Raw genomic sequence first — 14675 nt, 5'->3', positions numbered from 1 at the left:
AATGGCTCAAAAGTTGATAATATATTTGTTGTAACAATTTGCGTGTGATAATATAGGGGTCCACATATTCAATGCATGATAACTACCACTAAGCTACTCGTCTGCAATGGTTATCATGCCAAATTGTGAGGTAGAATTTGCCGAAATGTACAGTAAGTTAAAATAACTCATACCTAGCTTTGCCCACCACCCATTTGAGAACCATGGCTCAATTCTAGGGCCCTGCCTCATGTTATCACATTAACATAATAGTGTTTCTGACTATCTCTAGAGTTATAACCACATGTTACCACTCAAATTAAAGCTTAGAATGGTGAGCAATTTTCTATAGCCATTAGGAACATGTTGGTTAATGCCACTGCCGACGGGACAGTGCTCAAGGTAGTCGAGGACCAGTTGTGGAAAAAGTAATCACATTTTTTACTTAAGTAAAAGTATTAATACTGCAACGTAGAAATACTCTGTTACAAGTAAAAGTCCGGAATTCAAAATGTACTTGAGTAAAAGTACAAAAGTATTGGCATCAAAATGTAGCAAAAGTAGAAAGTACTCATTATGCAGAATGTCCCATTTCACAAGTTTTCAAATGAATAAAATGTATAAAAATCATTTGAAAATAGCAGATCTACAAGCTGTAAATAGCTTATATTTGTACAAATCATAGCATATGTATTTAAATGCCAACTTACAAGTTACAAGTACGTTTGCAGATAGGAAAATACATTCGTAAAAATGTTCTTAAAAAAGCGTGATGTTTGTCTCAAAATGATGTAACAGGAGAAAAGGAATGTATGCGTGTGTTGGTCTACTCACAAATGCAGACTCAACAATTGACACGCATAATTGATTATTTACAAATTATATTTTATGATATATTTACGCACCAGTATAATACAATTTTGTAAAACTTACAAATTCATATTTACAAAAATCACAAATAGATCATTTGTGTTTGCAGATTGCAAAACACATTTGTGAATAATGGAATCACATTTGTAAATCATGGAATATTTGTGCATCATGGTATTGGATTCATAAATAATTTTGAGACAAATCTCTCCCATTAAACTAATGGTGCCTCATATGATAGTAGGACAGTAGCTTACTGTACTAGGAAGTAGGATAGAAAGATTTATAATAGTACAGTAGGATGTTATTAATCAGTACATATTTTAAGCTTCATACATGATATTATTGATCAGTATAAACTCACCTACTGAAGTAGAAGTCTCTAGTTGAGGAGAGAAGAGAGAAATGACACCAACTAAGAAGGAGACGATTCTGACCGCACTCAGCCTGTACACGCACACACGCGCGCACACACACACACACACACACACACACACACACACACACACACACACACACACACACACACACACACACACACACACACACACACACACACACACACACACACACACACACACACACACAAAGTAGACAAAAGGTTAAAACAGCACATTTCAACAAGGCCGTTCAAAGTGCTTAATAAAAGAATACAGGGAAGGTGGGCACAAGAGAAATCTGGGCACCATCTTTAGTAGGGGTTAAGTGTCTTGATCAGTGACACTTAAGACACATTGCTGAGAGCCAGTTGTAACTAAATACATTTACTCAAGTTTAATACTTTATTTTGCTGGAGTACTCAGAATTACTACAGGGGGGGCACCAAACCTTTCTGTGATAGAATGTTTTTTTTTTACATTAACCACTTGAACCCTAGCATCCCTATTCTGAGGAGAACTTTAGCCAAAAATAGCAGATCTAAAAGCTCACAACGCCTCGCACTTGCGGCTATTTTAGGCAAAGAGGTTTTGGTGTAGAGGGAAAAAAAGAGCAGACTAAGTAAAAAGTGTTATTAGAGAGAAACGGGCGATAATGGCCAAAACTCAATTCAACTCATTTCAGTTTTACTTTTTTTTTTTTAATATAGAGACAGATACAAAGGAGGAGTGTATGACAAGGCCAAGGCAGGGAGAAGGTTCATGGGTTCTGGGACACATCAGGGGCAAGGCACAGCAAATTCAGTCCTCTATTTCCGAATCAGTCAAGTCTGCCTCTGTGATAATCAGGTTCTCTTTTTTTTATAGACACTAGGATATGTTGGTTCTCAGCACATACTTTCAAATTGGGGATATTTACATGAATTATTTTCAAATTATTCGATTTGGGTGCAAAATCTTGAATTAAAAAGCCATTTAAGCATATGGAAGTATTGAATAAGTAAAATAACCTTTCCAATCAATTCCCCATACTTGAATTGTGCAGAAAAGTGTGCTCATAGGTCTCAACACAATAATGGCTCAAAAGTTGATAATATATTTGTTGTAACAATTTGCGTGTGATAATATAGGGGTCCACATATTCAATGCATGATAACTACCACTAAGCTACTAGTCTGCAATGGTTATCATGCCAAATTGTGAGGTAGAATTTGCCGAAAGTAAAAAAAACTCATACCTAGCTTTGCCCACCGCCTCATGTTATCACATTAACATAATAGTGTTTCTGACTGTATCTCTAGAGTCACAACAACATGTTACCACTCAAATTAAAGCTTAGAATGGTGAGTTTTCTATAGCCATTAGGAACATGTTGGTTAATGCCACTGCCGACGGGACAGTGCTCGAGGTAAACCAGTAGTGGAAAAAGTCATCAAATGTTTTACTTAAGTAAAAGTATTAATACTGCAATGTGGAAATACTGTTACAAGTAAAAGTCTGGAATTCAAAATGTACTTGAGTAAAAGTACAAAAGTATTGGCATCAAAATGTAGCAAAAGTAGAAAGTGCTCATTATGCAGAATGTCCCATTTCACAAGTTTTCCAATGAATAAAATGTATAAACATCATTTGAAAATAGCAGATCTACAAGCTCACAATGCGTCGCTTGTAGATCTAATATTTTCAAATGGCAGAAATGTAAATAGGGCTGAAGTGATTAATGTATATTTGGAATAATACTCAAAGTATAAATTATTTTTACAAATTGCAAATTATATATTTATAAATAGCTTATATTTGTACAAATCATAGCATATGTATTTAAATGCCAACTTACAAGTTACAAGTAAGTTTGCAGATAGGAAAATACATTTGTAAAAATGCTCTTAAAAAAGCGTGACGTTTGTCTCAAAATGATGTAACAGGAAAAAGTAATGTACAGTATGCGTGTGTTGGTCTACTCACAAATGCAAACTCAAATTGAAATGTAGAATTTATTAATTACAAATGATATTTTATGAGATATTTACACACCAGTATAATACAATTTTGTAAAACTTACAAATTCATATTTACAAAAGTCACAAATAAATCATTTGTGTTTGCAGATTGCAAAACACATTTTGTGAATAATGGAATATTTGTGCATCATGGTATTGGATTCAAAAATAATTTTGAGACAAATCTCTCCCATTAAACTAATGGTGCCTCATATGATAGTAGGACAGTAGGTTACTATACTAGGAAGTAGGATAGAAAGATTTATAATAGTACAGTAGGATGTTATTAATCAGTACATATTTTAAGCTTCATACATGATATTATTGATCAGTATAAACTCACCTACTCCACCTGACTCAAGTAGAAGTCTCTAGTTGAGGAGAGAAGAGAGAAATGACTCAACCAAGAAGGAGCCGATTCTGACCGCACTCTGTACACACAAACACACAAACACACAAACACACACACACACACACACACACACACACACACACACACACACACACACACACACACACACACACACACACACACACACACACACACACACAGTATTTTTAAAAGCATGTAGGCTACTGTAAAAAACTTTTGGTAAACTGGCAGAAGGAGACTCGCTCACTGCATAGAAGTTAAGGAAAACTCCTTAGACACACTTAAAGAAATATGTTTTCTTTATTTTATGATGCTCATCTTGTGCTCGGTGCTCAAAAGTGAATTAAAAAGCAAACGTTTCAGTCCTCCTAGGACCTTCGTCAGTGCTATGACACTGACGGACAGATGGCATCTGTCTAAGGAGTTTTCCTTAACTTCTATGCAGTGAGCGAGTCTCCTTCTGCCCGTTTACCTTGGTTTTTGAGACCACCGCACCTGCAGTCAACCTTGACCAAAGGACAAAGAAAGGCAAAACTGTTTTCTCTGTTCTGTAAAAATACTTTTGACATGAGATCTACAAAAAGAGGCACTAGCCTATGTAACTTCTTTTTAATGAATAAAATGTATTTTTGTCCAATCTGTATAGTAGAGTAAGCTGCTCTTTTATTGAGACATTTAGATCATGTCAAAGGTCATGTCTCACCTAGACAAAGGATCTGACATGAATTTTGACAAGATGTGTTAGTGTAGGAAATCAAAGGTTGTTTGTGTGGAGACCAAGCAAGTCGACTTGTCTCTGCACCATTTTGTTTTGACAGGCCTAAGTTCGCCTCTGTGCATATCGGCATCATCTTGTTTTGACAAGGTGAAGTTAACGGTTGTGCGTGTGGGTGCAAAATATATGAAACTGCAGATAACAGCTTTTTTATTGTGACCACTTCCTCTGCTCTCATGAGAGCAATAGTTATGGAGACAGAATGCGCTGCAAGCCACTAGTTTTTTTAGAATGCGCTGGCTGCTAAAAACAGTCGGCCGCACACAACCTGAGTTCATCAGCGGCCAGACATAGTTTAGTGTGGCCTTGCCCTTAATCAGAAATACCTGATGAATGTCAGTTGGAAACATTGTACTCGCAATAAAATACTTTTTTTCTGTAAGTGAAGACAATGTGTGCGATCACCATTCTTTCCTTCCACACACACACACACACACACACACACACACACACACACACACACACACACACACACACACACACACACACACACACACACACACACACACACACACACACACACACACACACACACACACACACACACACACACACACACACTAGACAAAAGGTTAAAACAGCACATTTCAACAAGGCCGTTCAAAGTGCTTAATAAAAGAATACAGGGAAGGTGGGCACAAGAGAAATCTGGGCACCATCTTTAGTAGGGGTTAAGTGTCTTGATCAGTGACACTTAAGACACATTGCTGAGAGCCAGTGGTAACTAAATACATTTACTCAAGTTTTATACTTTATTTTGCTGGAGTACTCAGAATTACTACAGGGGGGGCACCAAACCTTTGTGTGATAGAATTTTTTTTTTTTACATTAACCACTTGAACCCTAGCATCCCTATTCTGAGGAGAACTTTAGCCAAAAATAGCAGATCTACAAGCTCACAACGCCTCGCACTTGCGGCTATTTTAGGCAAAGAGGTTTTGGTGTAGAGGGAAAAAAAGAGCAGACTAAGTAAAAAGTGTTATTAAAGAGAAACGGGCGATAATGGCCAAAACTCAATTCAACTCATTTCAGTTTTACTTTTTTTTTTATTATATAGAGACAGATACAAAGGAGGAATGTATGACAAGGCCAAGGCAGGGAGAAGGTTCATGGGTTCTGGGACACATCAGGGGCAAGGCAAAGCAAATTCAGTCCTCTATTTCCGAATCACTCAAGTCTGCCTCTGTGATAATCAGGTCTCTTTTTTTTATAGACACTAGGATATGTTAAGTTCTCAGCACATACTTTCAAATTGGGGATATTTACAAGACTTATTTTCAAATTATTCGATTTGGGTGCAAAATCTTGCATTAAAAAGCCATTTAAGCATATGGAAGTATTGAATAAGTAAAATAACCTTTCCAATCAATTCCCCATACTTGAATTGTGCAGAAAAGTGTGCTCATAGGTCTCAACACAATAATGGCTCAAAAGTTGATAATATATTTGTTGTAACAATTTGCGTGTGATAATATAGGGGTCCACATATTCAATGCATGAGAACTACCACTAAGCTACTCGTCTGCAATGGTTATCATGCCAAATTGTGAGGTAGAATTTGCCGAAATGTACAGTAAGTTAAAAAAAACTCATACCTAGCTTTGCCCACCACCCATTTGAGAACCATGGCTCAATTCTAGGGCCCTGCCTCATGTTATCACATTAACATAATAGTGTTTCTGACTGTATCTCTAGAGTTATAACCACATGTTACCACTCAAATTAAAGCTTAGAATGGTGAGCAGTTTTCTATAGCCATTAGGAACATGTTGGTTAATGCCACTGCCGACGGGACAGTGCTCAAGGTAGTCGAGGACCAGTAGTGGAAAAAGTAATCTTCTTTTACTTAAGTAAAAGTATTAATACTGCAACGTAGAAATACTCTGCTACAAGTAAAAGTCCGGAATTCAAAATGTACTTGAGTAAAAGTACAAAAGTATTGGCATCAAAATGTAGCAAAAGTAGAAAGTACTCATTATGCAGAATGTCCCATTTCACAAGTTTTCAAATTAATAAAATGTATAAAAATCTTTTGAAAATAGCAGATCTACAAGCTCACAATGCGTCGCTTGTAGATCTAATATTTTCAAATGGCCGAAATGTATATAGGGCTGAAGTGGTTAATGTATATTTGGAATAATACTCAAAGTATACATAATTTTTTACAAATTGCAAATGATATATTTATAAATAGCTTATATCTGTACAAATCATAGCACATGTATTTAAATGCCAACTTACAAGTTACAAGTAAGTTTGCAGATAGGAAAATACATTTGTAAAAATGTTCTTAAAAAAGCGTGACGTTTGTCTCAAAATGATGTAACAGGAAAAAGTAATGTATGCGTGTGTTGGTCTACTCACAAATGCAGACTCAACAATTGACACGCAGAATTGATGATTTACACATAATATTGTTTGTGCACACACAAGTACCGTATAATACATTTTTGTAAAAATTGCAAATTCAAATACATGTAATAGTACAGTAGGATTATATTAATCAGTAAATAGTTTAAGCCTCATACATGATATTATTGATCAGTATAAACTCACCTACTCAAGTAGAAGTCTCTAGTTGAGGAGATACGAGAGAAATGACTCAACCAGGAAGGAGCGACAACCAAGAAGGAGCCGATTCTAACCACACTAAGCCTGTACACACCCCCACACACACGCACACGCACACACACACACACACACACACACACACACACACACACACACAGTAGACAAGTAGGCCGGCATGGAAAAGGTCTTTCACTATAGTACGCCTAAATCTGCTGGTATTCATCCACACGGCTCACCCATCTGACCACTTAACATGGGTGGGCTCTGATCTGGAAAATGTTGGTAACCACTTGTCTAAATATTCACACAATTGAAATGACAAAGCCTTGATTTACAAAGCCCAAATTCTACAGATCTGCATGGAGCAAAGGCAGATCTACGGCCCAGATAGTTTCAAGACCCTGTTGTTAGGAATGCAGAGTGAATAGAACCCAATAGCACAGCTACAACAAACAGAAGAGTTCAATCAAAGTATGTATTAATACATGCAGAAAAGGCAAGCCTACAACCGGAGAATTCAGACAGTAAGGTTGTCCAAAATGCAAAGAGGGCAAGTCGATTTGTCTCTGCTCCATTTTGTTTTGACAGGCCTAAGTTCGCCGCTGTGCATATCGGCATCATCTTGTTTTGACAAGGTGAAGTTAACGGTTGTGCATGTGGGTGCATAATATATGAAACTGCAGATAACAGCTTCTTCTTTATGACCACATCCTCTGCTCTCATGAGAGCACTAGTTATGGAGACAGAATGCGCTGCAAGCTGCAATGGAGCTGTGAGTGGGTACTTGTGTTGTTGTGGAGCATTTCCTATAACAAAGAATAGATAGCCTACAGTAGTGTCATTGCTGTAACTTGTCATCTGGAATGTGATGCTGTTGCTGCAGGGTGAACTATGGGTATCATATAGTATAATGGATGTCTTATTATAGCCCTCCCACCCAAAATCACCACCAGCTGCTTCTGAGTAGGACAGTAGCTTACTGTACTAGGAAGTAGGATAGAAAGATGTATAATAGTACAGTAGGATGTTATTAATCAGTACATATTTTAAGCTTCATACATGATATTATTGATCAGTATAAACTCACCTGCCCAAGTAGAAGTCTCTAGTTGAGGAGAGAAGAGAGAAATGACTCAACCAGGAAGGAGCCGATTCTGACCGCACTCAGCCTGCACACACACACACACACACACACACACACACACACACACACACACACACACACACACACACACACACACACACACACACACACACACACACACACACACACACACACACACACACACACACACACACACAGTAGACCTAAGGTTAAAACAGCACATTTCAACAACAAGGCCGTTCAAAGAGCTTTATAAAACAATACAGGGAAGGTGGGCACTAGGGAAAACTGGGCACCATCTTTATTAGGGGTTAAGTCCTCAGAATTACTACAGGGGGGCCACCAAAAAGTTGTGTGGTAGATTTTTTTTACATTAACCACTTGAACCCTAGCATCCCTATTCTGAGGAGAACTTTAGCCAAAAATAGCAGATCTACAAGCTCACAATGCCTCGCACTTGCGAGGCGTTGAGAGCTTAGATCGGCTATTTTTGGCAAAGAGGTTTTGGTGTAGAGGGAAAAGAAGAGCAGACTAAGTAAAAAGTGAAAGGTCATGTTTACTAAGTATTGACGGTTTAAGTGGTTAAATGTAACAAAATACACATTAACATGAATCCAACACAACACTGATGATGCTGTCATACAGCACAGTGCTGTCAAACTCACAAATCCAGCGACCTCTGAACCGTCAGAAACACCTAAACCTACGCGACCAGCATGGAAAGGGTGTCTTTCACTATAGTCCGCCTAAATGTGCTGATATTCATCCATGTGGCTCACCCATCTGACCACTTAACATGGGTGGGCTCTGATCCGGAAAATGTTGGTAACCACTTGTCTAAATATTCACACAATTGAAATGACAAAGCCTTGATTTCCAAAGCCTCAATTCTGCAGATCTGCATGGAGCAGATAGTTTCAAGACCCTGTACATATGTGATATTATATCATAGCCAACCTGGAAGGCCATTGTGGTACAGGAGAGGAGAGAGGTATGTTTCCTGGTCTAAAGTGACATTCACACTGAGCAGCACTATAACTATAAAGATAACTATAACTATATCGTTCACCATTATATATATGTTTTTCAGTCGGTGTGAACTCTGCCATCCGCTTGACGATTTTAAAACTGTATATTTTTTAACTATATGCCTTAGGCGGCATAAAATCGACTAAATATACAGTCTATTAGAGAGACACAATTAAGTCTCTATTGCAGTTTAAAAGATTTTTAAACAATTTAAATGCACATTCTTGATGTTTGTGCCGATCTGCACCTTTGGTTCAGGAGAGTCACCACATTGTGAAATTGCATTAAACTAGTGCCTTATAGGATAGTAGGACAGTAGGTTACTGCACTAGGAAGGATAGAAAGATTAATAATAGTACAGTAGAATGTTATTAATCAGTAAATATTTTATGCTTCATACATGATATTGATCAGTATAAACTCACCTGCGCAGGTAGACGTCTCTATTGAGGAGATACGAGAGAAGTAAAGAGACAAAATTAGGAAGGAGCCGTTTTTTTTCTTTCTAATCCACACACACACACACACACACACACACACACACACACACACACACACAAAAAAACAGCACATTTTAACAACAAGGAAGTTCAAAGTGCTTTACATAAAAGCATTAAGACAGCAAAATAAACACATTATGAAACATTTGAAAAGTAAAAAATTATAAAAAATAAAACGGAACGGATTCAGCTATAATTCCGGTGGATCATCTGTTTCATCGGCTTCTGCATGTTCTCACCATCTTCCTCAGTCACTCCAGCCACCTGCATGTCCTCTCTCACTGAAACCTCCTCTTTGGCTTTCCTCTTCTCCTCTTGCCTGGCAGCTCCATCTTCACCGTCTCCAAATGTAGCCCTCGTCCCTCCTCTGCACATACTGTAAGAGTGGCCCTTACAGAGTATTTGTGCCAAATTTCATCCCTGTATCACAACCTGAAAGATAATATTACTATCTGCTCCGCTACGGTGACGGCTATCTTGAAAAAATGGTCACCATCTTGGATATTTGAGTGGCCAGCACCTTTTTCCATATTATATTATATTATATTATTATTATTATATTATATATATATTCCGAGTATTTGTGGCACATTTCATGCGTGCATCACAATGTGAATGATTCTTATGAAATATGCCTTTAGTTCCACGTGTGTCATCAGGCCTGTCTCTCATCTTATGCAACTGCTTGGCAAGCCTTTATAACATTCCCTGATACATTATAAGCACTGTGACTGAGCTGCACATAGTAAACTAGAAAAAGTGCTCCTCGGAGCACAGGTCTCTACCAGGTCAGGTAGGTTATTGTGGCCTCCTGGTGGCGCTACAATAGGCCAATGTCAAAAGGGTGCCATTTGTTCTTAGGTCTTGCACGGCAATCGGACACTGCTTTCATGATTTGAGGCATTTTGTTCAAAAAAAATGTTTTGCTAAATTAGACCTGCTGGTGGCGCTATAACAGACCAATGTTAAAAGGTAGCATGTGTTCCTCAACATAGTGTGAATGTGCGCGCAAAGTTTGACCGCAATCGGCCGCTGCATTCATGATTTGCGGCATTTTGTTCTAAACATGCAAACTTTAGATGTGAATCTTAGCCAATCGGGATGGAATATGAAAAATTAAACAGATCCATCTTGATCACAGAATCAGAATCAGTTTTATTGTCACATCACAGGTTTACAAGGTAAAGAAGTGGGTGAAATTCGTTTTTGTACATCGTTCCCATCGCAACGTTAATTTCCATAGAAAGAAGAGGGGGGGGGGGGGGGAGAAGAAGAGGGGTGGGGGGCAAGTGGGAAGGAGATCAAAACAAGAGAGCAACAGAAGGCCAGACAAGTTATCTACATATTTACAAAGTACCTGAGATAATAAAAAACTAAGGTGCCTGAGCATAGCAGCAATGTATGTATACTGTGCATGTTATACTTATACTGTGCATGATATACATATGGACGTTAAGGTGCTTAGAGAAAAAAAAGCACAATAAAAAAGACAAAAAAGTCAGTGCGTTATACATGGGATTAAGGTGCAAAAGGTCAGTGCGTGTCCACCTAGGGTGGACTGACCCTAGTATAATCTGCAAGTAGCTCCATGAGGGAGTGCAGCAAAAAAGTCATTTGTACCTGGTGTAGTCCACAGGTGTGTCCGAGGGGGAGCTAAGTCCAAGTCATTGTCTCTGGTATAATCCACAGGTGTGTTCAGGAAGAGCCAGAAAGGTTTTGCACCGCCTGCTGTCAGGCTGCTGAGCAAGGCTTATGCCTCATTCAGCATCCTGACAGCAGCTGGATTAAAACTACACCAGTACCTGGTGGTGGAACTCTTGATACTGCGGTAGAGCCCCTTGCCCGGTCGTTGTAGGGGTTTGAACAGTCTGTGACTTGGGTGGTGCTTGTCCTTGATGATGCGCTTGGCTTTGACCACGCACCGCTTTTTGTACAGTTCCTGGAGCGCTGGGAGCTCGATTCCCATTATCCGCTCTGCCGATCGCACTACTCGCTGTAGGCTGGTCTTTTCTCGGGCAGTGCAGTTCCCGTACCAGGCCGTGACACAGCCTGTTAGGATCACATGACTATAGACATCATGTGTACCGATTTGCGTGAAATTTGGATAAAATCGGAAGGAGTAATGTAAAGAAATATGTTTTACATAAGTCGGCCTCCTGGTGGCGCTATAAAGGCAGATGTGAAAAATGCAGGGCAAAGGTTTTTCTTTGACCTCTAGGGAGTGCACATACAAAATTTTACACAGATTGGTGCAGTTATAGGTAAAAACACGAATCGGGCTGTTATAGCGCCACCATGAGGCTGATTAGAAAAATCTCAAGTGGAATTTCTTCCTCTATGAAAAACTAATGAAAAAAAAAGAAAAAAGAAAACTGCCACCCATTCAGCTGCTCAACCGTTAAGCCAGGTGTGATCCACAAATAAACAAAATAACATAAGTAACCAAATCAGATATTAAACCTCTAGTCTTTCTCTACCCCCCCCCCTCTCTCTCTTATCTGTTTGTTGGATAGTCAAATATATGCTTCAGAGTGAAGCAGGAACATTAGTTTGAACCCACATCCTTTGGATCATGTAGACATTGGTCCCAACAAAGTGAGCTACTACTCTATGCTGCCTGCACCTTGCCCTTTCCTTCTGCTCTGAGTAACAAACAACAATGCAAACAAAATACACAATATGAAGTTTAATTTTTTTTTTTTTAACTTATTGTTTGTTGTGAAAATCTTTTACACATTCTGAACACTTTTGAAAGTTTTAAACAAATCTTTTAAAACCCTCAATACATAGGAAAACGTGACCTTTGGCTCCATTTTCTCTCTACACCAAACCTCTTTGCAGAAAGTATCAGATCTACAAGCTGACAACGCGCCGATGTGTTGTCAGTTTGTAGATCTGCTTTTTTCTGCTAACGTTCCCCCCAGAATACAGATGCTAGGGTTCAAGTGGTTAATGTAAAAAAGGACCCCCTAGGGGTCCCGGACCCCCTGTTGTAGACCCATGATGTAGTAGACAATTTATGAAAAACATAAATACAGAGGGTGAGTGCAGCCTTTGTTTCTCAACAAACCTGTATTATTATCTATTGTATAGGATGTGAAACTTGCAACTAATAATAAAAGAAAATGCCAAATTAATAAACTGCTTCAACTGCTTTGATCACTGCTGCTCTCTTTCATCAATCTATTGTCTCAGACCGCTGACAATGACATTCCTCTCCATAAACTGTCTAGAGTAAAGCATTGCCCATTCATAAATCCACTTATTAGAATATAAAGAGGAATGTACAGTGGTTGGCAGGGTGTGACTATGAACTCACATAACCTTGCAGAGTCTTAAAACACTCAGTGGGTGCGGGTACATGGACAGTTTCATTCGGAATGAATACACTTCTATTCGGAATGAATGAATGGATGAATTCATTCAGAATAGAAATGCTCATGTAAACACCTCAATTGGAATAGAATATTCCATTCCAGTCTGACCCGAATGAATTTTCATTCGGGTTAGGAGGGGTGGTATAGACCGTTTGAATCGGGATACACCAATCGGAATTGACCATGTAAACACTTTATTCCGAACGCTCCTCTCTGTTTGGAATACATGCATTCCTTTGCGCATGTCCGTGCTTATAGTGCTGTCAGAATTGTCCAAAAATGACCTATCAAATCTCTAATTCGGCCACGGTCGCTCCTGCGGGATAAAATTAATGATTCTATTCTATAGCGTCATTTAATAAGCCATGGTTAAGCCCAGACTTGTCCAGGAGAACGGACGCTCCAAGGATTGCTGCAAGTTTCAATTTTTAATCAGATTTTACATTTATTTTATATATGAGGGGCCAAATAGTATACATTTTTAATCACATGTTAAGGCCCAATACTGCAATAGCTGCATTGTTTTAATAGCATACGTGAACAAAAATAAATGAAAACTACATTATTAGGGCGCAGCTGCAGCGAAAACAGATGAGTTTTACTTAATCAATTCATTACATTGGCAGCCGGAACGGTCCCAAAACACTACGCCCCACCCATCCACGGCCGCTCCATGGTCGCTGGATTTTGACCCGGGGCGATTGTGTTTTAGGGCGACAGACTCCGCATTCTCCGTGTGCGCACCGCGCGCTACTCGGCGCAGAAAGAGGGTTTTCGTCACAGTGAATGAGTTACAGCATGTTTCAAAGCTTTTTCATAATAATACAAGAAAAACGTGACACTCGGCATAATGAGTAGCTTATACTTTCTACTTAAGTATATTTTGATGCCAATACTTTTGTACTTTTGCCATAAATGAGCGTGCCTTGTTTCATAGACTGTAGTGTTGCTCTCTCTCTCTCTCCATTTATTATTATAATGACCATGAGCGGTCCGGTGTTTATGTATTATTATTTATTATTATAATGACCATGTGCGAATGTGCTTTGACGTCATCGTACCTACATGAGAAATGTGACAAATAGTATAGGCTAGCCTACGTTTTACCGTGTCTGGTACCAATACAAAAAAATAAACTGGTCTGAACTTGTAGATCTGCTACTTTTGCATTAAAACGGCGATAACAAAGGAACACAGGCTTGTACCGGAGTACCGCATACAACGCTGCCTGGCCAGGAGTCGGTGCGTTGCTTACCGGCCTGTCTACGACCGACAGACCTCCGCCACGGAGGCACAAGGGGGCTATTCATTGCCTCCTCCCATGCCCACCAGGGGAAGCTCTGCTCCGGGTAGTGGCCCCTGGTCCATGCCCGGGCGTAGGCGGGAAGCACTTTGCGCATGTCAAAAGTTATATTCCGAATGGATGCTTTGGTCATGTAAACGAGGAATACTTTTATTCAGGTCCCATGTAAACAGGTGAGTGGATCAGATTCCTCTATTCGGAATGAGTTCATTCGGAATGAATTCATTCTGAATGAATACATGATGGTCCATGTACCCGCAGCCAGTGTGAGAGAAGCTGTGTGAACAATAATGCAATAGAGAGGAGTCTGTTACCAATATTAATTAATTAATTCATGCTGAAATGTAATGTGATTTAAGTAACGTTAGGTGACCACTTTTGAGAAGTGGGTCGATCAAGGCATTATATGCCAGGGC

This window comes from Gymnoscopelus braueri, assembly GCF_963280865.1.
Source record: "Gymnoscopelus braueri genome assembly, chromosome: 11".
Lineage (NCBI taxonomy): Eukaryota > Metazoa > Chordata > Actinopteri > Myctophiformes > Myctophidae > Gymnoscopelus > Gymnoscopelus braueri.
The sequence above is the reverse complement of the archived record's forward strand: the minus strand, read 5'-3'. Positions refer to the sequence as shown.